The sequence below is a fragment of the Neovison vison genome, chromosome 6 (genome assembly GCF_020171115.1).
Source record: "Neovison vison isolate M4711 chromosome 6, ASM_NN_V1, whole genome shotgun sequence".
In the NCBI taxonomy this organism is placed as follows: Eukaryota; Metazoa; Chordata; class Mammalia; order Carnivora; family Mustelidae; genus Neogale; species Neogale vison.
In genome coordinates this window covers 164290349-164312476 of record NC_058096.1, presented here as the reverse complement: position 1 = coordinate 164312476, position 22128 = coordinate 164290349, and positions in this window count along the sequence as shown.

The window sequence follows — 22128 nt, the reverse complement described above, 5'->3', positions numbered from 1 at the left end:
CACGCCAAGCATCAAAAATCAAACTGACTGGTAGGAGCCGCCTCTTACAAAGAGGCGATGACAACGACTAACCCCGCCGAGGCCACTCCCTGAACGAATAAATATATGCATGCCCCACTGATTGGATGTCTCCATCTAGCCTGGCCTGCCCCTATATGCGGGGTTTGCAAGTAAGTTCCTCTGGCTAACCAGGCCCTCATACAGGCCCTCACGTTCCCCCCTTTTCCTTGGAAATTAGTCAAATCCTTGACTTTACAGCCAGTTCTATGTTCTGCTGTTGTAAGGGGTTGTAATGAGCATGTAAGACTAACATTTTTATTGCTCTAATTTTCTTTGGTACAAAGGGCATTTATAATGCAGGGGCCAAAAAGTAACAGTAGTGCACAGTCCGCTGATGAGTTAGCCATTCACCACTTTGTATAACCTTTTCCATTTTTCCTAATTCCATTAATCTAATTTCCCACCCATACTTTACATAAACAGGTAACAGTAGGAGCAAGAATAAACTCACAGTTTTTTTAGTCTTAGCTTTAGTCCACAGTCAGCGGGGTCTGGGGGGGGTCTCCCGAACATTATTTCAAAAGCGGTTACCTTGTTTAAATACGGTGTACATCGTGCCCTGAGAAGGGCGAAAGGAAGGAGATCCACCCATCCAACGCCAGTCTCCAGAATTCGTTTTGTCAAGGTCTCTTTAAGAGTCTGGTTCATTCTCTCTACTTGCCCAGAACTCTGGGGCCAATAGGCACAATGTAGTTTCCAATTAGTGCCCATGGCCTTGGCCAGTGCCTGTGAGACTGAACTCACAAATCCAGGGCCATTGTCTGACCCAATCGCGAGAGGCAGCCCAAACCTAGGAATTATTTCTTCTAGTAGCTTTTTGGCCACCACTCCTGCTGTCTCATGTTTGGCGGAAAAAGCCTCCACCCAGCCTGAAATGGTATCCACAAAAACTAACATATACTTGTGCCCATATTTTCCGGGTTTCATTTCTGTAAAATCTATTTCCCAATAAATTCCTGGTTCCTTACCTCTTTCTCTTTTCCCTCTTTCCATTTTAGTTCTTCCCACATTAACTGCCTGGCATTGAGCACATCTATCAACTACATCCTGAACCAAAGGTAAAACCGTACGCCCTAATTTAGAAACCTGGAACTGCTTGCCTATAAGCTCCTTGAGTTTGCGTATCCCCAAATGAGTACCCTGACGTATCTGGTCTACTAACTTCTTACCTAGTCTTCGAGGAAGAACTATTTTTCCTGCTTTAGTCTTAGCCCAGTACCCTTCATAGTCCAATTTAACCCATTTCTGTAAATACTTTAAATCTTCTTCTGAATAGTTCAGTTTTTCTGGTAGGGCTGGATCCGGGAGTGTAACCAGTTCTTGCACTGTTTATTGGGCTGCTTGCTTTGAGGCTTGATCTGCTAAGTGGTTTCCTTTTCAAATCAGATCAGTCCCCTTTGGTGTCCTGAACAATGCATAACAGCCACCTCTTTTGGGTCCCAAATGGCCTGGAGGAGAGCCAATATTTCTCCTCTGTTTTTAATTCCTTTTCCTTCTGCTGTTAACAGGCCCCTTTCTTTATAAATAGCCCCATGTATATGGAGAGTAGCAAAGGCATACCTGCTGTCCATATAGATGTTGGCGGTTTTACCTTTGGCCATCTGCAGTACCTCAGTGAGTGCAATCAGTTCTGCTTTTTGTGCCAAAGCTCCGTGTGGCAGGGCTGCTGTCCAGAGTTTCTGCTCAGGAGAAACCACTGCAACCCCCGCATACCTCTTTCCATTGACCATGTAGCTACTCCCATCTGTGAACAGAGTCATCTCGGCATCCAGGAGGGGACTGTCTCTGAGATCCAGCCTTATTCCTGTGACTTGGGTTAGGACCTCCCCACAGTCATGTGGATGGTCAGTTAGCTCCTCTGGCAGCAGTGTGGCTGGATTTAGCACTGCCAGGGGCCAGAAGGTCACTCTTGGTTCATTGAGGAGGCAGGCCTGATACCCCGTCACTGGGGTTCATCATCCATCAGTCTGGTGGAGTCTGGAGAAGACCCTCGACAGTGTGTGTGGTGGTTATGATGAGATTTTGACCCAAAGTCAATTTACTTGCATCCTTGACCAGGAGACCCATTGTAGCAATTATGCGGAGGCAAGGGGGTAACCCAGCTGCTACTGGATCTAGTTTCTTGCTAAGATAGGCTACTGGCCTTTGCTAAGGCCCCAGAGTTTGAGTTAAAACTCCTTTGGCCACCCCTGCTTTTTCATCCACATACAAGTGGAAGGGCTTGGTAACATCTGGGATGGCCAATGCTGGGGCACTCAGTAAGGTTGTTTGTAATTCCCAAAATGCTCCTTCGTCCTCAGCTGTCCACTCTATCGTAGTGAGCTCTCCTTTTGCCAGTTCCTAGAGAGGTCTGGCAATCCCTGCAAACCATGGTATCCACAGCCTACAGTAGCCCACTGTCCCAAGAAACTCCCTCACTTGTTGGGATGGGGTGGGGCAGGGTACCGGGTGATTACCTGTTTCCTGGACTCAGACAGTGAATGCACTCCCTCGTGGAGATCAAAGCCTAGATAACTGGCATGGCTCTGACAGAGCTGTGCTTTCTTTGCTGACACCTGATACCCTTTTTCCTGCAGAGTCTGTAAAAGAGCTCTCGTCCCCTGCAAACATGACTCATAGTCTTCAGAGGCTACTAACAAGTCATCAACATACTGTAACAGAGTGACTCCTGGGTTGGAGGTTCTGTACTCACGCAAATCCTTGTGTAGGGCCTCGTCAAAAATGGTGGGTAAATTCTTAAATCCTTGGGGAAGTCTTGTCCAGGTGAGCTGGCCTTGGAACCCTTCCTGTGGGTCAGACCACTCAAAAGCCAAAAGGGGCTGAGATTCCCTTGCTAAAGATACACAGTAAAATGCATCCTTGAGCTCTAAGAGGGTATACACAGTTCTTTTATGGCCCAGGAGGGAGAGTAGGGTATAGGAGTTAGGCACCGTCGGGTGGATATCTTCAACCCATTTATTAACTTCCTGCAAGTCCTGAACAGATTAGTAGTCCCCAGTCTCGGCCTTTTTGACAGGCAGCAAAGGTGTGTTCCATGGAGATTTGCAAGAAACTAGGATCCCGTCTCCTCGGAGGCAGTTAATGTGTTTTCTGATCCCTTCCTTTGCTTCCCAGGGAAGGGGGTACTGCCGAACGCGAACAGCCATAGCCATCGCCTTTAATTGTACTACCACTGGAAGTTGTCCCCTGGCCAAGCCAGGGGGCTTCCCTTCTACCCAGACCTTGGGAAACTTGTCCTGTAGGATTTGGAGAAGGCTCCCCCTCCCGCTTTGTCTCCTCTGATTTTGAGACTGGCTCTTAAAGGAGGTATTCATCTACTGCTGCCATAAGCACTTGTACAATGGGTTGTCTCAAGGTTACAGTCATGCCTCCTTCCCAGAACTGAATGCCAGCTCTTAACTTGTGGAGGAGATCTCTTCCCATCAAGTTATATGGGGCATTAGGGAGGACCAAAAATCGATGTTTACCTACTCCCGAGGCCAAATTTAAAGTCCTTTCTGTTGTCCATTTATGTCTCTCTGTGCCATATGCTCCTTGTACCCAGACTTCCTCTCCAAGTAGTTTTCCCATAGATTTAAGCAATGATGAAAATTGGGCTCCTGTGTCCACCAAAAAATCAATTGATTTCTTCTTGACTTTAATTTTTACTCTGGTGGCCAGCATTGCCATCTTCCTTTTGGGACACTACCTGGCCCAGTGTCCTTTTTCCTTACAGTAAGTGCACTGATCTGAATCTAGGTCTTCCCTCCTGCCTTCTCTGTGCTTAGGCTTTTCCTTTCATTTACCATCCCCTACCTATCTCATGTAATGCCAAAACCTTAACCAGCTTTTTGTCTGTTTTTCATCCTTCTGTGCATCCCTGTTGTTAAACACCTTTTCTGCTATTCCCACTAACTCAGATGCTTTCCTTCAAATTCTTCAATTTTCTGAAGTTTCCTCCCTATATCTGGGGCTGACTGACTGGCAAAAGCAAGATTCACTGCCCCCTGGTTTTCAGTTGCCTCAGGGTCGATCAGGCTATACATTTTATAGGCTTCAATAAGCCTTTCTAGGAAAGCTCCTGGAGACTCATTCTTACCTTGAGCCACTGTACACGTTCTGGTTTAGTCCGAGTGCAGCTTTTACTTCTGGAAATTCTTACCTATTTCAGTTCCAGGATTTCAACATATCAAAGACCTGTATGTGTTTTGAAAGTCTCCCATATTAATTTCCTTTAAGGCAGAATTCATCTTACAAAAGAATTAAAGCAATTACGAATGACAAAAACTCAGAATAGATATGGTTAAATATCAAATGATGACCCTTATCAAAACACTAAAATTTTAGGAAATGTATAGAACCTCTTGAGTAGTTACAGCATTTACCCAAATGTAACCTGAGGTTTATCATTGATTTAGCAGTACTTTCTTTCTTTTTTTTTGCCCAATTTATTTATTTTCAGAAAAACATTATTCATTATTTTTTGACCACACCCAGTGCTCCATGTAAGCCGTGCCCTCTATAATACCCACCACCTGGTACCCCAACCTCCCACCCCCCCACCACTTCAAACCCCTCAGACTGTTTTTCAGAGTCCATAGTCTCTCATGGTTCACCTCCCCTTCCAATTCCCAAATTCCCTACTCCTCTCTAACACCCCTTGTCCTCCATGCTATTTGTTATGCTCCACAAATAAGTGAAACCATATGATAATTGACTCTCTCTGCTTGACTTATTTCACTCAGCATAATCTCTCCCAGTCCCGTCCATGTTGCTACAAAAGTTGGGTATTCATCCTTTCTGATGGAGGCATAATACTCCATAGTGTATATGGACCACATCTTCCTTATCCATTCATCCGTTGAAGGGCATCTTGGTTCTTTCCATAGTTTGGCGACCGTGGCCATTGCTGCTATAAACATTGGGGTACAGATGGCCCTTTTCATGACATCTGTGTCTTTGGGGTAAATACCCAGGAGTGCAATTGCAGGGTCATAGGGAAGCTCTATTTTTAATTTCTTGAGGAATCTCCACACTGTTCTCCAAAGAGGCTGCACCAACCTGCATTCCCACCAACAGTGTAAGAGGGTTCCCCTTTCTCCACATCCTCTCCAACACATGTTTTTTCCTGTTTTGTTAATTTTGGTCATTCTAACTGGTGTAAGGTGATATCTCAATGTGGTTTTAATTTGAATCTCCCTGAGGGCTAATGATGATGAACATTTTTTCATGTGTCTGATAGCCATTTGCATTTCTTGATTGGAGAAGTGTCTGTTCATATCTTCTGCCCATTTTTTTGATGTGTTTGCCTGTTTCATGTGTGTTGAGTTTGAGGAGTTCATTATAGATCCTGGATATCAACCTTTTGTCTGTACTGTCATTTGCAAATATCTTCTCCCATTCCGTGGGTTGCCTCTTTGTTTTTTTGACTGTTTCCTTTGCTGTGCAGAAGCTTTTGATTTTGATGAAGTCCCAGAAGTTTATTTTCGCTTTTGTTTCCTTTGCCTTTGGAGACGTATCTTGAAAGAAGTTGCTGTGGCTGATATCGAAGTAGCAGTACTTTCTGAGTAACTTAGCATATGAGGGAAAAGCCTTATGAGTCAAAGAGATCTCATTTCCAATTCTGGGCAGGCAAAGAGAAAACCATTTACATTTTCTTAGAAACATATCAATCTTTAGTGAAGACTAAATATTAACCATTTGTGAACTTTTGCAACAGCAGTTAAGCACAAAACATGTTTACCAACAGATTTCAAAAGCACAAACGCAGTTCCAGCAACCCAGCGCCCTAGCACTTCATCCCATTTGTCATGCAAGCAAAACTTCAAAGCTTCAGGTTACCAAAGACTCAGAAAGCTACTTCAACAATTACCCATTAAAACCCTGAGACAGACAACTAATCATCAACTCAGCCATCCTTCTGTCAACAGACCTCATGTTCCACCTGGGCCCATTCCACTTCAGATGCCATGCTTTCCCTGCTAGCAAGGGGGTGGGGCTAGGCAGTCCGCATCGGGTCAGATAAGGCAAGGAATTCCTTGGGAGTTTCAGCAGCTGCTTGGGAATATTCCTTAAAGTCTCTGTCTCGAGTTCAGTTCATCCCACAGCGCCAGTTCTGCTTAGCAAAAGTGGCCCAGTAGGCACTCATATTCTACACCTGGCTCCAATGAGCATCAGCATTGGGCACCTTAACCCGGCATTAGTCTAACCCCAGTTGGCTCCAGTTATAGCCCTTAACACATGAAATGAGTGAGGGAGAATCCCCACATCTATTATGAGGATTGGAGAGACGAAAGTCAAAGTCCTCTTACTCTCTGCTTGTCCCATTCCTTCAAGCACAACAAACAACACAACAGACAAGAAAAAGAACACAAAGACAACTGCAGACCCATCTGTCCTGCTGCCAGTGGGGATTTTCTCGGTCTCCGATGACCGCCTAGGGAGACTCGAATCCCCTGGCCACCGCCCAGGAGGACTCGAACCCACCGGCAGGCCCCTGACTGCCCAGGGGGACTTAAACCCCCGGTGATCCCCTGACCGCCCAGGGGGACTCAAAGCCCCTGACCGACCAGGGGGACTCGAACCCCCCAGCGATCCCCTGACTACCCAGGGGGACTCGAACCCCCTGGTGACTTCCTAGGGGGACTTGAACCCCCTGACCACCTAGGGGGACTTGAACCCCCTGACTGCCCAGGGGGACTTGAACCCCCTGTCAATCTACCAGCAGAGGGATGGGGTGTCCCCGCATCCACTCCAGCCCTGGGGAGCATGGCCATGTCCAGCTTCTCCCCAGTAGGCCATACCCTGGAGCTCCACAACCAGACAGACAGACAAGATCCCAATACCTCTGGAGGCTTTTCCCAGAAATTCTGATGCTGGCTCAGTTCTCGCTGTTTGATCCCAGACGAGCCCCCAGTGTTAGGGTCCGTGATCAAAGGAATGAGACTGATGCAAAGCGAAAGTCAAGCAAAGCTTTATTTCACACCAAGCATTGAAAATCAAATGACTGGTAGGGGCTGTCTCTTACGAAGAGGTGACGACGATGACCCCAATGAGGCCCCTCCCCGGATGAGGCCACTCCCGACAATGAAGAGGCGATGACGATGAGGACGACAACCCCGATGATGCAGACTCTGCTCCCTATGATGCTGCTCTCAACGAGGCCACTCCCCGGACAAGGCTTCTCCCCGGACAAGGCCGCTTCCTGGACGAGGCCGCTCCCTGATGACTACGCTAATGACTGGGATCCTGACAATGCTACTCCCCGTACAACGCCACTCGCTGATCCTAATGATGCCACTCCCAATGACTATCACCCAATGACTATCCCAACGACTACCCCAACGGCTATCCCAATGACTATTACAATGGCTACCCCAACGGCTATCCCAATGACTATTACTACTCCTCCTACTCCTACCCTCCACCCCAGCCTCACAGACTAACCTTTATAGAGGTGGTTGAGCCTGGCCCACACACAGGTGGCCAATGAGATTGCAACACATCACAGTAAATATATTTGAGCCCCACTGATTGGATGTCTCCATCTAGCCTGGCCTGCTCCTATATCCGGGGTTTGCAAGTAAATTCCTCTGGCTAACCGGGCCGTCATACAGGCCCTCACATTTCCTTCCTTCCTTCCATCCTACCTCTCTTCCCCCTTCCCTTACCTTTCCTTTTCCCTTTCCTTTTCTTTTCTCTTAATTACTCTGGCTGGAAATTCCAGTACAATGTTGAATAGCAGTGGTGAAATCAGGCATCTTTGTGCTGTCAAAGGGAAAGATCTAGCCTTTCACCAATGAGTGTAATATTGGCTGTGGTGTTTTGTTTTGTTTTGTTTTGTTTTTTTAATAACTGCCCTTTATTGTGTCGAGGAAGCTCCCTTATAGTTCTAGTTTTCTGAGTGGGTTTTATCATTAAAGTGTTGGATTTTGTTAAATGTTTTCCCTTGCTTCTATTGAGATTGTCATGTAGTTATTTTCCTCCATTGTACTAGCATGGTGTACTACATTGATTGATTTTTAAGTTCTGGTTCATCTTTGCATTCCAGGGATAATTTAACTCTTAAATATAGTGAAATATGTCAATCTTTTAATTTTTGAATTCTAAGTTTGACATCACACTTAGAAAAATCTTCCCCTATCCTATGGAGCTCAGAATATGCCTTGGCCTTACTGATATCTTCTTCTTCTTTTTTTTAATTTATTTTTTATTTTCAGCATAACAGTATTCATTATTTTTGCACCACACCCAGTGTTCCATGCAATCAGTGCCCTCTTTAATATCCTTAGTGACATCTTAATAGCTGCAGAGTATATCATTTCATGGGTGGCCTGCCCTTTTATGACCTAATATCCATGTGTTGGGTGTTGGTAGTGGGCAATGTTGGTGCCCTGCAAAGATGTCCTTTACCAAGATATACAAAGAGAACATTGTGCTTTCTAGTGGAGAGCTCTGCCAATGATCCTCTTAATTGAGTCACTACAGAGCATCATTCATAGTGCAGCTACTTTATACTGGAGGCTTCCACTAGGATGCAATATGAAGAACGTGTAACTATGAAGTGTTTTTGCCCCAAAGCCTTTAACCTGAACTTGATAAACTCTGAGACTTAATTTCCAGTTTATAAGAGATTCAAGAGGGTAAATCAAATGATCTTATTAAAGAAAGATCAGGCAAATGAAAATGTGAAACGTTTTACAAGAAATTGACCTGGGCTTTTCAAAAAGTGCCATTAGGAAAAAAAAAAAAAAAGAAAAGAAAAATGAAAAAAAAAAGAAGGGCAGGAGTGCTGTTCTAGACTAACAGATACTGAAAAGTCATAGCAACCAAATACAATATATTAATATAGATTGTATTCTCCTTTCAGAAAAAGGTATAAAATATATTCCTAGGATAGTAAGAGAAATTTGAATAAAGATGGGATATTGATCCTGGATATCAACCTTTTGTCTGTACTGTCATTTGCAAATATCTTCTCCCATTCCGTGGGTTGCCTCTTTGTTTTGTTGACTGTTTCCTTTGCTGTGAAGAAGCTTTTGATCTTGATAAGGTCCCAAATGTAAGGGCCTGGTTGGCCAGAGGGAGCCATTTTGTTGCAGTGAACTTAGATTGACCCTATGCAGTGAACTTAGATTGACCCTGCCCCTCCCAGAGGAACTTACTTGCAAAGCCTAGATACAAGGGTGGGTCAGACCAGGTGAAGACATCCAATCAGTGGGGCGTGCATATATCTACTGAGGTGAGTTTAAATCCCATTGGCCACCTGTGTGTGGGCAGGGCTCAACCACCCCTATAAAGGTTCGTTTGTGAGGCAGTAAGAGTGGGAGGAGTAGGAGAGCCATCGGAGTAGTAGGAGAGTCGTCAGAGCCGGGAGAGCTGTCAGAACTCTTGTAAGAGCCGTCAGAGTCGTCAGAGCCATCAGAGCTCTTGTAAGAGCTGTAAGAGCCATCAGAGCTCTTGTAAGAGCTGTCAGAACTGTCAAAGCTGCCAGCAGCCCCACCGCTAGCGGCCCTACTGCCCTGAGCCACCGCCTCGCCGAGCGGCCTTGCAGGAGCAGTGTCATTCTGGGGAGCAGCTTCATTCTGGGAGTGGCTTCCTCAATGTGAGGCCTCCTTGGTGAGCGGCCTAGTCAGGAGCAGCATCGTCTGGGGAGAGGCCTCGCCAGAGGAGCCCCTGTCCGGGGAGCGGCCCTGTCTGGGGAGCAGCCTCGTCTAGAGTGGCCATGTTGGGAACAGCCTTGCCGGGGTCGTCATTGTCACCTTTTCGTAAGAGACATCCCTGACTGGTCAGTTTGATTCTTGATGCTTGGCGCGAAATAAAGCTTTGCTTGACCTTTGCTTTGTATCAGTCTCGTTCCTTTGATCACGGACCCCCAACATTGGGGGCTCGTCTGGGATCAAACAACGAGACCTGAGCTAGCATCGGAATTTTTGGGAAAAGCCTTCAGAGGTATTGGGATCTTGGGTATTGGGATCCTATCCATCTGTCTGGTTGGAGCTCCAGGGTATAGCCCACCGGGGAGAAGCTGGATGCAGCCATGCTCCCCAGGGCTGGAGTGGATGCGGGAACGCCCCATCCCTCTGCTGGTAGATCGACAGGGGGTTCGAGTCCCCCTGGGCAGTCAGGGGGTTTGAGTTCCCCTAGACGGTTGGGGGGTTCAAGTCCCCCTAGACGGTTGGGGGGTTCGAGTCCCCCTACGCGGTCAGGGGTTTCGAGTCCCCCTGGGTGGGAGGGGGTTCAAGTTCCCCTAGGTGGTTGGGGGATAAAGAAAGCCCCCACCAGTGTCAGGTTCTGGGTAAGAATCGTTGTGTCTGCGGTTGTCTTTGCCTGGTTCTTTTGTTGTCTGTTTTGTGGTTTGTTGTGTTTGTAGGGGACCAAGAAAGTCCCCACCAGCAGCAGGCTCTGGATGGGGATCGCTGGGTCTGCGGTTGTCTTTGCCTTGTTTTTTTTTTTTTGTTGTCTGTTGTGCTATTTGTTGTATTTGGGGAAATGGGACAAACGGGGAATAAGGGGCCTGTGACACCCCTCGGTCTTGTTCTTGAACATTTCAAGGATTTTCAAGGTAAAGCCACTCAGTCAGGTGACAAGGTTTACCCAGGAAAACTAAAAACACTCTGCCAATTAGAGTGGCCCACTTTCTCCACAGGGTGGCTGCTGGAAGGAATATTTGCCTTGACTTAGATCTATTCTACCCTGAGTGAGGTCTTTGATCTACATTGAGACCAAATACCGTACATTGTGGCCTGGCGATATCTGATAGAAGAGCTGCCATTATGGCTCAAGTCCCACCTTCCCCCTGCAAACAAAACCATTTCTTTCCCTCTAAGGCAGGTCAGAGCACCAAATCCAGAACAGACAGATGAGGGGGAACCAGGGAAGAAAACTGTTCTACCTCCATTGGATATGGAGGATGTGGAATCCCACCCCCCATTTGTCCTCTAAATATGACTCAGTCCTGAAATGCCTTTACCAGTCCACCGCATACACGGTCGGGTCCACCTATGGGACCACCAAGCAGAGAGGCCGCCCTGATCCTCCCCCTTTCCTCTATCCCCCTCTGCCTCCCTTTACCTCACTGGTACTGTCCACACCAATGCTGCCTCTTCATGAGGTTGCTTTACCAGATGGGAGAGGGTGGCCCTACCTAAGCTATATCCCTTTCTCCTCTTATGACATCTATAATTGGAAGACCCAACATAAATCCTTTTCTGTACATCCTTAGGATTTAATTAGCTTCTTGGAGACTGTCTTTATTACTCATCAACCTACCTGGGTTCAACAGCTCCTTATGGCTCTCTTTAATGGGGAAGAGCAGGATCACATTATGCGAGAAACCCATAAAGTGATAAGTGAGAGACTTGGCAGGGACCTCGATCCCTGACGAATGGAGGACTACTGCCTGAAGGAACCCCCCAACTGGGATCCAAACTCTGATGAAGGTAAGGAGAGCTTATGTTTCTACCTCCAGGCTCTACTGGGAGGCCTCTGTGCAGCTACAAGGAGACCCATAAATTTATCTAAAATTAGTACGGTGACTCAAGGTAAGAATGAATCTCCAGGAGCTTTCCTAGAAAGGCTAATTGAAGCCTATAAAATGTATAGCCTGATCGAACCTGAGGAACCCGAAAATCAGAGGGCAATGAATCTTGCTTTTGCCAGTCAGTCAGCCCCAGATATAAGGAGGAAACTTCAGAAAATTGAGGGATTTGAAGGGAAGAATCTGACTGAGTTAGTGGGAATAGCAGAAAAGGTGTTTAACAACAGGGATGCACAAGAGGATGAAAAACAGACCCAAAAACTGGTTAAGGTTTTGACATTACATGAGGCAGGGAGGAGACGGTAGGGGTTAGTAAATGAAAGAAAAAGCCTAAGCACAGAGAAAGCAGGAGGCAAGACTTAGATTCAGATCAATGCGCTTACTGTAAAAAAAAAGGACATTGGGCCAGGGAGTGTCCCAAAAGGAGGACAGCAATGCTTGCCACCAGAGACTGAAGGGGCCATGGTTTGGAGCCCCTCCCCGAACCTCGGGTAAAAATTGAAGTGGAGGTGAAATAAGTTGATTTTTTGGTGGACACAGGAGCCCAATTTTCATCATTACTTAAACCTATGGGAAAACTATCTGGAGAGGAAGTTTGGGTACAAGGAGCAAATGGCACAGAGAGACATAAATGGACAACAGAAAGGACTTTAAATTTGGCCTCGGGAGTAGGTAAACATCGATTTTGGTCCTCCCTAATTCCCCATATAACTTGATGAGACGATATCTCCTCCACAAGTTAAGAGCTGGCATTCAGTTCTCGGAAGGAGGCAACTGTAACCTTGAGACAACCCACTGTACAAGTGCTTATGGCAGCAATAGATGAATACCTCCTTTAAGAGCCAGTCTCAAAATCAGAGGAGACAAAGCGGGAGGGGGAGCCTTCTCCAAATCCTACAGGACAAATTTCCCGAGGTCTGGGCAGAAGGGAAGCCCCTGGCTTGGCCAAAGAATAACCTCCAGTGGTGGTAAAATTAAAGGCGACAGCTATGGCTATTCACGTTCAGCAGTACCCCCTTCCCCGGGAAGCAAAGGAAGGGATCAGAAAACACATTAACTGCCTCTGAGGAGACGGGATCCTAGTTCCTTGCAAATCTCCATGGAACATACCTTTGCTGCCTGTCAAAAAGGCCGAGACTGGGGACTACCGACCCGTCCAGGACTTGCAGGAAGTTAATAAATGGGTTGAAAATATCCACCAAACGGTGCCTAACCTCTATACCCTACCCCAAGGCTCAGGCCTAAGCTCTACCATCTTAGAGCTCAAGGATGCATTTTTCTGTATATCTTTAGCAAGGGAATCTCAGCCCCTTTTTCTTTTGTGTGGGCCGACCCACAGGAAGGGTTCCAAGGATTCAAGAATTTACCCACCATTTTTGACGAGGCCCTACACGAGGATTTGCGTGAGTACAGAACCTCCAACCCAGGAGTCACTCTGTTACAGTATGTTGATGACTTGTTAGTAGCCTCTGAAGACTATGAGTCATGTTTGCAGGGGACGAGAGCTCTTTTACAGACTCTGCAGGAAAAAGGGTATCAGGTGTCAGCAAAGAAAGCACAGCTCTGTCAGAGCCATGCCAGTTATCTAGGCTTTGATCTCCACGAGGGAGTGCATTCACTGTCTGAGTCCAGGAAACAGGTAATCACCCGGTACCCTGCCCCACCCCATCCCAACAAGTGAGGGAGTTTCTTGGGACAGTGGGCTACTGTAGGCTGTGGATACCATGGTTTGCAGGGATTGCCAGACCTCTCTAGGAACTGGCAAAAGGAGAGCTCACTACGATAGAGTGGACAGCTGAGGACGAAGGAGCATTTTGGGAATTACAAACAACCTTACTGAGTGCCCCAGCATTGGCCATCCCAGATGTTACCAAGCTCTTCCACTTTTATGTGGATGAAAAAGCAGGGGTGGCCAAAGGAGTTTTAACTCAAACTCTGGGGCCTTAGCAAAGGCCAGTAGCCTATCTTAGCAAGAAACTAGATCCAGTAGCAGCTGGGTTACCCCCTTGCCTCCGCATAATTGCTACAATGGGTCTCCTGGTCAAGGATGCAAGTAAATTGACTTTGGGTCAAAATCTCATCATAACCACCACACACACTGTCGAGGGTCTTCTCCAGACTCCACCAGACTGATGGATGATGAACCCCAGTGACGGGGTATCAGGCCTGCCTCCTCAATGAACCAAGAGTGACCTTCTGGCCCCTGGCAGTGCTAAATCCAGCCACACTGCTGCCAGAGGAGCTAACTGACCATCCACATGACTGTGGGGAGGTCCTAACCCAAGTCACAGGAATAAGGCTGGATCTCAGAGACAGTCCCCTCCTGGATGCCGAGATGACTCTGTTCACAGATGGGAGTAGCTACATGGTCAATGGAAAGAGGTATGCGGGGGTTGCAGTGGTTTCTCCTGAGCAGAAACTCTGGACAGCAGCCCTGCCACACGGAGCTTTGGCACAAAAAGCAGAACTGATTGCACTCACTGAGGTACTGCAGATGGCCAAAGGTAAAACCGCCAACATCTATATGGACAGCAGGTATGCCTTTGCTACTCTCCATATACATGGGGCTATTTATAAAGAAAGGGGCCTGTTAACAGCAGAAGGAAAAGGAATTAAAAACAGAGGAGAAATATTGGCTCTCCTCCAGGCCATTTGGGACCCAAAAGAGGTGGCTGTTATGCATTGTTCAGGACACCAAAGGGGACTGATCTGATTTGAAAAGGAAACCACTTAGCAGATCAAGCCTCAAAGCAAGCAGCCCAATAAACAGTGCAAGAACTGGTTACACTCCCGGATCCAGCCCTACCAGAAAAACTGAACTATTCAGAAGAAGATTTAAAGTATTTACAGAAATGGGTTAAATTGGACTATGAAGGGTACTGGGCTAAGACTAAAGCAGGAAAAATAGTTCTTCCTCGAAGACTAGGTAAGAAGTTAGTAGACCAGATACGTCAGGGTACTCATTTGGGGATACGCAAACTCAAGGAGCTTATAGGCAAGCAGTTCCAGGTTTCTAAATTAGGGCGTACGGTTTTACCTTTGGTTCAGGATGTAGTTGATAGATGTGCTCAATGCCAGGCAGTTAATGTGGGAAGAACTAAAATGGAAAGAGGGAAAAGAGAAAGAGGTAAGGAACCAGGAATTTATTGGGAAATAGATTTTACAGAAATGAAACCCGGAAAATATGGGCACAAGTATATGTTAGTTTTTGTGGATACCATTTCAGGCTGGGTGGAGGCTTTTTCCGCCAAACATGAGACAGCAGGAGTGGTGGCCAAAAAGCTACTAGAAGAAATAATTCCTAGGTTTGGGCTGCCTCTCGCGATTGGGTCAGACAATGGCCCTGGATTTGTGAGTTCAGTCTCACAGGCACTGGCCAAGGCCATGGGCACTAATTGGAAACTACATTGTGCCTATTGGCCCCAGAGTTCTGGGCAAGTAGAGAGAATGAACCAGACTCTTAAAGAGACCTTGACAAAACGAATTCTGGAGACTGGCGTTGGATGGGTGGATCTCCTTCCTTTCGCCCTTCTCAGGGCACGATGTACACCGTATTTAAACAAGGTGACCCCATTTGAAATAATGTTTGGGAGACCCCTCCCACTCTGTCCTCAGCTACAGGAGGTTGCCCTAGCAGAAATGACCGATCAGTCTGTACTCCAGTCACTGCAGGCATTACAGTCTGTCTTTAAAAAAGCCCATGCAGGGATCTGTACTGCCCACACTGGGACGGAGATGGAGGTAGAACCACATCCTTACCAACCCAGGGACTTGGTTTGGATACGTCGTTATCAAATGGGGAACTTGGAGCCTCGCTGGAAGGGACCATTTACTGTTATCCTGACCACCCCCACGGAGTAAAAGTAGAAGGCATTAGAGCCTGGGTTCATGTGGGTCACGTTAAACGAGCCAAAAGTAAGGACGCCCCTCAGAGATGGAAGCTACAGCTGACAGGCCCCACTGACCATGGACTAAAGCTAAGACTAAAAAAACTGTGAGTTTATTGTTGCTCCCATTGGTACCTGTTTATGTAAAGTATAGGTGGGAAATTAGATGAACGGAATTAGGAAAAATGAGCCAACTCTGCACTAATGTCATTTGTATAAGAGAAAATTAGAGCGATAAAATGTTAGTCTTACATGCTCAATCTAACATAGAACTGGCTGAAAATTCAAAGATTTGACTGATCTCCAAAGAAAAGGGGGGAATATAAGGGTCTGATTGGCCGGAGGGAGCCATTTTTGTTGCAGTGAACTTTGACCCTATGCAGTGAACTTAGATTGACCCTGCCCCTCCCAGAGGAACTTACTTGCAAAGCCTAGATAGAAGGGCGGGTCAGGCCAGGTGAAGACATCCAATCAGTGGGGCACGCATATATCTACTGAGGTGAGTTTAAATCCTACTGGCCACCTGTGTGTGGGCAGGGCTCAACCACCCCTATAAAGGTTCCTTTGCGAGGCAGTAAGAGTGGGAGGAGTAGCAGAGCTGGAGGAGGAGTAGGAGAGTCGTCAGAGCTGTCAGAGCTGTCAGCGCTCTTGTAAGAACCATCAGAGCTCTTGTAAGAGCTGTCAGAGCTGTCAGAGCTTTGTAAGAGCTGTCAGAGCTGTCAGAGCTCTTGTAAGAACTGTCAGAAGTGTCAGAGCCACCAGCAGCCCTGCCGCCAGTGGCCCCGCTGCCCTGAGCCATGGCCTCGCCAAGTGGCCTTGCAGGAGCAGCGTAATTCCAGGGAACAGCTTCATTCTGGGAGCGGCTTCCTCCATGTGAGGCCTCCTCAGTGAGTGGCCTACTCAGGAGCAGCCTCTGGGGAGAAGCCTCGCCAGAGCAGCCCATGTCTGGGGAGTGGCCCTGTCTGGGGAACAGCCTCATCCAGAGCAGCCACATTGGGAGCGGCCTTGCCGGGGTCGTCATTGTCACCTTTTCGTAAGAGACAGCCCTGACCGGTCAGTTTGATTCTTGATGCTTGGTGCGAAATAAAGCTTTGTTTGACCTTTGCTTTGTATCAGTCTTGTTCCTTTGATCATGGACCCCAACACCAAAAGTTTATTTTCGCTTTTGTTTCCTTTGCCTTGGAGACATATCTTGAAAGAAGTTGCTGTGGCTGATATCAAAGAGATTACTGCCTATGTTCTCCTCTAGGATTCTGATGGATTCCTGTCTCACGTTGAGGCCTTTTATCCATTTTGAGTTGATCTTTGTGTACGGTGTAAGAGAATGGTCGAGTTTCATTCTTCTACATATAGCTGTCCAGTTTTCCCAGCACCATTTATTGAAGAGATTGTCTTTTTTCCACTGTATATTTTTTCCTGTTTTGTCGAAGATTAATTGACCATAGAGTTGAGGATCCATATCTGGGCTCTCTACTCTGTCCCACTGGTCTATGTGCCTGTTTTTATGCCAGTACCATGCTGTCTTGGTGATCACAGCTTTGTAGTAAAGCTTGAAATCAGGTAACAAGATGCTGCCAGTTTTATTTTTGTTTTTCAACATTTCCTTAGCGATTTGGGGTCTCTTCTGATCCCATACAAATTTTAGGATTATTTGCTCCAGCTCTTTGAAAAATACCGGTGGAATTTTGATCGAAATGGCATTAAAAGTATAGATTCCTCTAGGCAGTATAGACATTTTAACAATGTGTATTATTCTGATCTGTGAGCATGGAATGCTTTTCTGTCTTTTTGTGTCTTCTTCAATTTCTTTCATGAGTGTTCTGTAGTTCCTTGAGTATAGATCTTTTACCTCTTTGGTTAGGTTTATTCTTAGGTATCTTATGGTTCTTGGTGCTATAGTAAATGGAATCGATTCTCTAATTTCCCTTTCTGTATTTTCATTGTTAGTATTAAAAAAAAAAGATGGGATATTAAGGAACTGGGTGGTTCAGTCGGTTAAGCATATGGCTTCAGCTCAGGTCATGATCTCAGGGTCCTGGGATTGAGTCCTATATTGGGCTCCTTGCTCAGTGGAAGCCTGCTCCTCCTTCCGCCTGCTGCTGCTGTCTTATCTAGGTGGGGGCTATACAAATAAAGAAATTTTTAATGTAGTATTCTTTCAACTTTACTGTATGTTTGAGACTTTTCATAATAAAAAGTTGGAAAAATAAATTTTAAATGGAAATATTCTATTCATATGCTGTGTAACTTGATTAGAAAAAACTTATCAATATATCATGTAGATCTTTCCTTATCCTCTTTATTTCATTGTATAAATGTCAACAGAGGGTTTGAATTTCAAAATTCATAATGGAGGTTTCTAATTGCTTCTGTGCAACAAACTGTCTTGCCCCAAGGTGAGAGAAAATGAGAGTTCCTCAGGTTATTTCAAAGACTGACTGCTCTTTTACCTAGTGGCATTTCAAAGAACAAAAGAGAGGAAAGAAGGAGAGGAAGAGAAAAGACCTCAATAACGTGACAAGTCTGGAGTCCTTCTTGGACTTTTCTACAGCTAATGAATAAGGGATGAATTCTGAGTTGAAATGGTCTTTGAAGGTTACCTGCCTTGGTAGGGTTTGTGTGAGGCTGAGTGTTGTCTCAGTTGTCAGACATAATCTATGCTGATATATTTCCTCCTGCATCACTCTACCTTCTAGTCCCCTGTCTGGAAAATTGGTTTCATTTCCATTTGAAAAAGTATATATACATGCATTTATAATTTTCCATACATGTATGATGGCAAGCATATTATACATAATATATTCACCTCTATTTTTTAAAAACATTTTTGTTGGATTTCCTCTGCCCCTTCCTCTCCCATCCCCACTTCACCCATACAGCAACCCTCCATGAATCCATGATAACAAGTTTCCATGTATACTTTCATATTTTTGAACTATGCTCAAATAAGAATCAACTGAACTAGATATAGACATATTTGTATATGTGCTTGTGTGTTCACATAATATGAAAATATGCAATCTCCTTCTGGGGCCCGTTTTTCAAAAATGAAATCATATTTATATATTTCTTGGCATCTTACATCTCACTTAACTTGGGGAAATCCTTCTAAGGGAACTGGTCTACCTGTAATTCAGTCTTTTTTAATTAACCCATAACAGACCATATGTTTTCAACTATTCTTTCATGCATAGCCACTCAGGTTTTTAACAGGTTTGTTGGTTTTTGCCTCTATGAATAATGTTGCAGTCTATATCTATATTCGCATCTACACAATCTACACATCTACACAATCTCTAGTTCTAATAGTTGTGGATGTAGCTCATTTCTAAATATTCTGACATGGTGTGTGTCCACCAGCAATGTCCAGAAGTGTTCTTTTCCCTGCATTCCCACCAGCAACAGGTACTCTGGATCTTTAAAATTTGGACGGTTTTATGGAAGTAAAGTGAAATCTCATTGTCATTTTCCTTTGCGTTTCCTTCCTGTCCACTAATTCACTTAACCATCTTTTTATATTTGGTGATCAACTGAATTTGCTCATCTACAAATCATCTCTTCTGCCCTTTATCCACTTTTCTTTCTTTCTTTCTTTTTTTTTAAAAGATTTTATTTATTTATTTGACAGAGAGAGAGAGCTCACAAGGAGGAAGAGCAGCAGGCTGTGGGGGGCGGGGGGAGCAGGCTCTCTGCTGAGCAGAGAGCCTGATGTGGAGCTCGATCCCAGGACCCTGAGATCATGGCCTGAGCTGAAGTCAGAGGCTTAACCCACTGAGCCACCCAGGCGCCCCTATCCACTTTTCTATTGGATTGTTCATCCTCATCATCATGTCATGTAGATCTTTCCTCATTTTCTTTATTCCATTGTATAAATGTCAACAAAGGGTTTTTCAAGTTGTAAAAACACATAGTAACTTGCAGATATAGCTTCGTTCTCTGTAACAAATATTTTTCTAAATCTGGCATTTGTCTCTTGACTTTGTTTATGCATCTTTCACCTTAGAGAAAATGATTTTCCACATACTGTTGTTTTTATTTCTCCACATTTTTAAATATCTTTCTTCTTTAAAAAACAACCTCTTGGATTCCAGCATTGGTTAAAAGGTTTCTCCTGGCTTCTAGAGTGTTCATACAATCTTACCAATTTTCTTGTAAGATTTTCATTATTTTGCTTTTTATATTTAAATCATTAGCATATTTGGAATTTATTTCTGTATATGACATGATATGATTGTTTTACAATTGTCCCAGCCCTATTAAATAATTTCACATTTCCCACCAAATTGAACCTTAATCTGTCATGTGTGAATTTTCCATATTAATTTTAGAATGATTGACATTTTAATGTTATCAAATTTGCCCATTCAAGAATTTCTTGCTTTAAGTCATTCAGCGTGATTTATCAGTTTTCTTTATGGTTCTGTACTTTTCCTGTTGAACATATTCCTAAATTTTAAAATATTTTCTGAAGAAAAATTTTTTCACTTTTATGAATTTTTTAAAATTTAATTTCAATTAATTAACATATAATGTATTAGTTTCCAAGGTAGAGTTCAGTGATTCATCAGTTGTGTATAACACTGGCGGCTCATTACGTCATGTGCCTTCCTTGATGCCCATTAACCAGTTACCCCATACCCCACTTCCTTCCCTCCAGCAACCTTCAGTTCGTTTCTTATGATTAAGAGTCTTTTATGCTTTGTTTCTCTGAATTCATTTGATTTTCTTTTTCCCTTTCTTCCCCTATACTCATCTGTTTTGTTTCTTAAACTGTACATATGAGTGAAATCATATGATAATTTCTTTCTAGAACTGACATTTCATTTAGCATAATACCCTCTAGTTCCATTCACATCCTTTCAAATGGCAAGATTTCATTTTTTATGGTTGAGTAATATTCCATTGTATGTATCCATTAATCTTCCAAAAAAAATAATTTTCATAGACTTATATTCAAGCATCTTCAATTTTCTTATTCACTCTAGATTTTTTTAAACAGCTTTATTGAGGCATAATTTACAAACCCCAAAATTCACTTAAGTATATTGTTCAGTGATTTTTTTTTTTGCATCCCAAGTATAAATTACAACTAACGTTTATTGAGCTAAATACATCAAAATATGTCACCTATAATATTATATAATTCCTTCCACAGTCTCAAGAGGCACATATTATTTTGCCTAATTTTTATTTTATTTTAATTTATTTTTTATTTTCAGCATAACAGTATTCATTATTTTTGCACCACACTCAGTGCTCCATGCAATCCATGCCCTCTATAATACCCACCACCTGGTACCCCGACCTCCCACCCCCCAACCCCTTCAAGACCCTCAGATTGTTTTTCAGAGTCCATAGTTTCTCATGGTTCACCTCCCCTTCCAATTTCCCCCAACTCCCTTCTTCTCTCTTTCTCCCCATGTCCTCCATGCTATTTGTTATGCTCCACAAATAAGTGAAACCATATCATAATTGACTCTCTCTGCTTGACTTATTTCACTCAGCATAATCTCTTCCAGTCCCGTCCATGTTGCTACAAAAGTTGGGTATTCGTCCTTTCTGATGTTCAGTGATTTTAATTCAATTTACAAAACTGTGCAAATATCACCTCAATCCAATTTGCGTTTGCTTCCAATTCCACCTCCAGCCTGTGGCAACCACTAATCTGCTTTTTGTCTCTATACTTTTGCTTCCTTAACAGTCTTGAGCTTCCTATACATAATTATAACATCCTAAACAGAGATCATTTTGTCTCTTTTCCCAAGTGTTTAAATTATCCTATATTCTTATTATTGCATTAATTACAACCTCCAAGACATTAAATAACACGCAAGTGAGTGTCCCTCTCTAGGTAATGATTTTTTTTTTCTAAAGATTTTATTTATTTATTTGACAGAGAGAGATCACAAGCAGGCAGAGAAGCAGGCAGAGAGAGAGAGAGGAGGAAGCAGGCTCCCCGCCAAGCAGAGAGCCCGATGTGGGACTCGATCCCAGGATCCCGAGATCATGACCCGAGCCGAAGGCAGCGGCCCAACCCACTGAGCCACCCAGATTAATGATTTTAATTAAAATGGTATTAGTGTTTTGTAGTGTAGGATAGTATTTTCTGTTACTTTTGGTGGGTAGTCCTTATTAAATAATTTTCTTTGTTTTGTGGAGTTTTTATTAAGAACAACTGGTAAACTTGGTTAGCTGTCTTTTCAGTATGTATTAATAAAACCACAGGATTTTTCTTCTTTTAGTTTCCTGATATTAAGATACTTTTTTATTCTTAGACTAAACCCTGCTTGATTGTGTATCATAATTTTGGAACATTACTAATTGGTTTGGCTAATATGTTATTTAGAATTTTTACATCTATATTCAGAAATGAAATTAATGTACAGATTACTTATATTATTTTTATTCCACTTGAGTGTTTTATTCTGCTGATTATTTATAAAGGTTCTGCCTTTTTATATAGCCTGAGATAGTTTAAATAACATTAGAATTATCTGAATTATCAGTTTATTCAGCTGTCATCCCATCTGGTTCTGGTGTCTTATTCAAGAAATTTCCTATCACATTCCTAATCTCTTTCTTCTATGGTGATTTTCTGTTCAAGACCCCAACATCCTGGGCTTAGTTTTATCATTTATAATTTTCTAGGAAATCACTAATTTC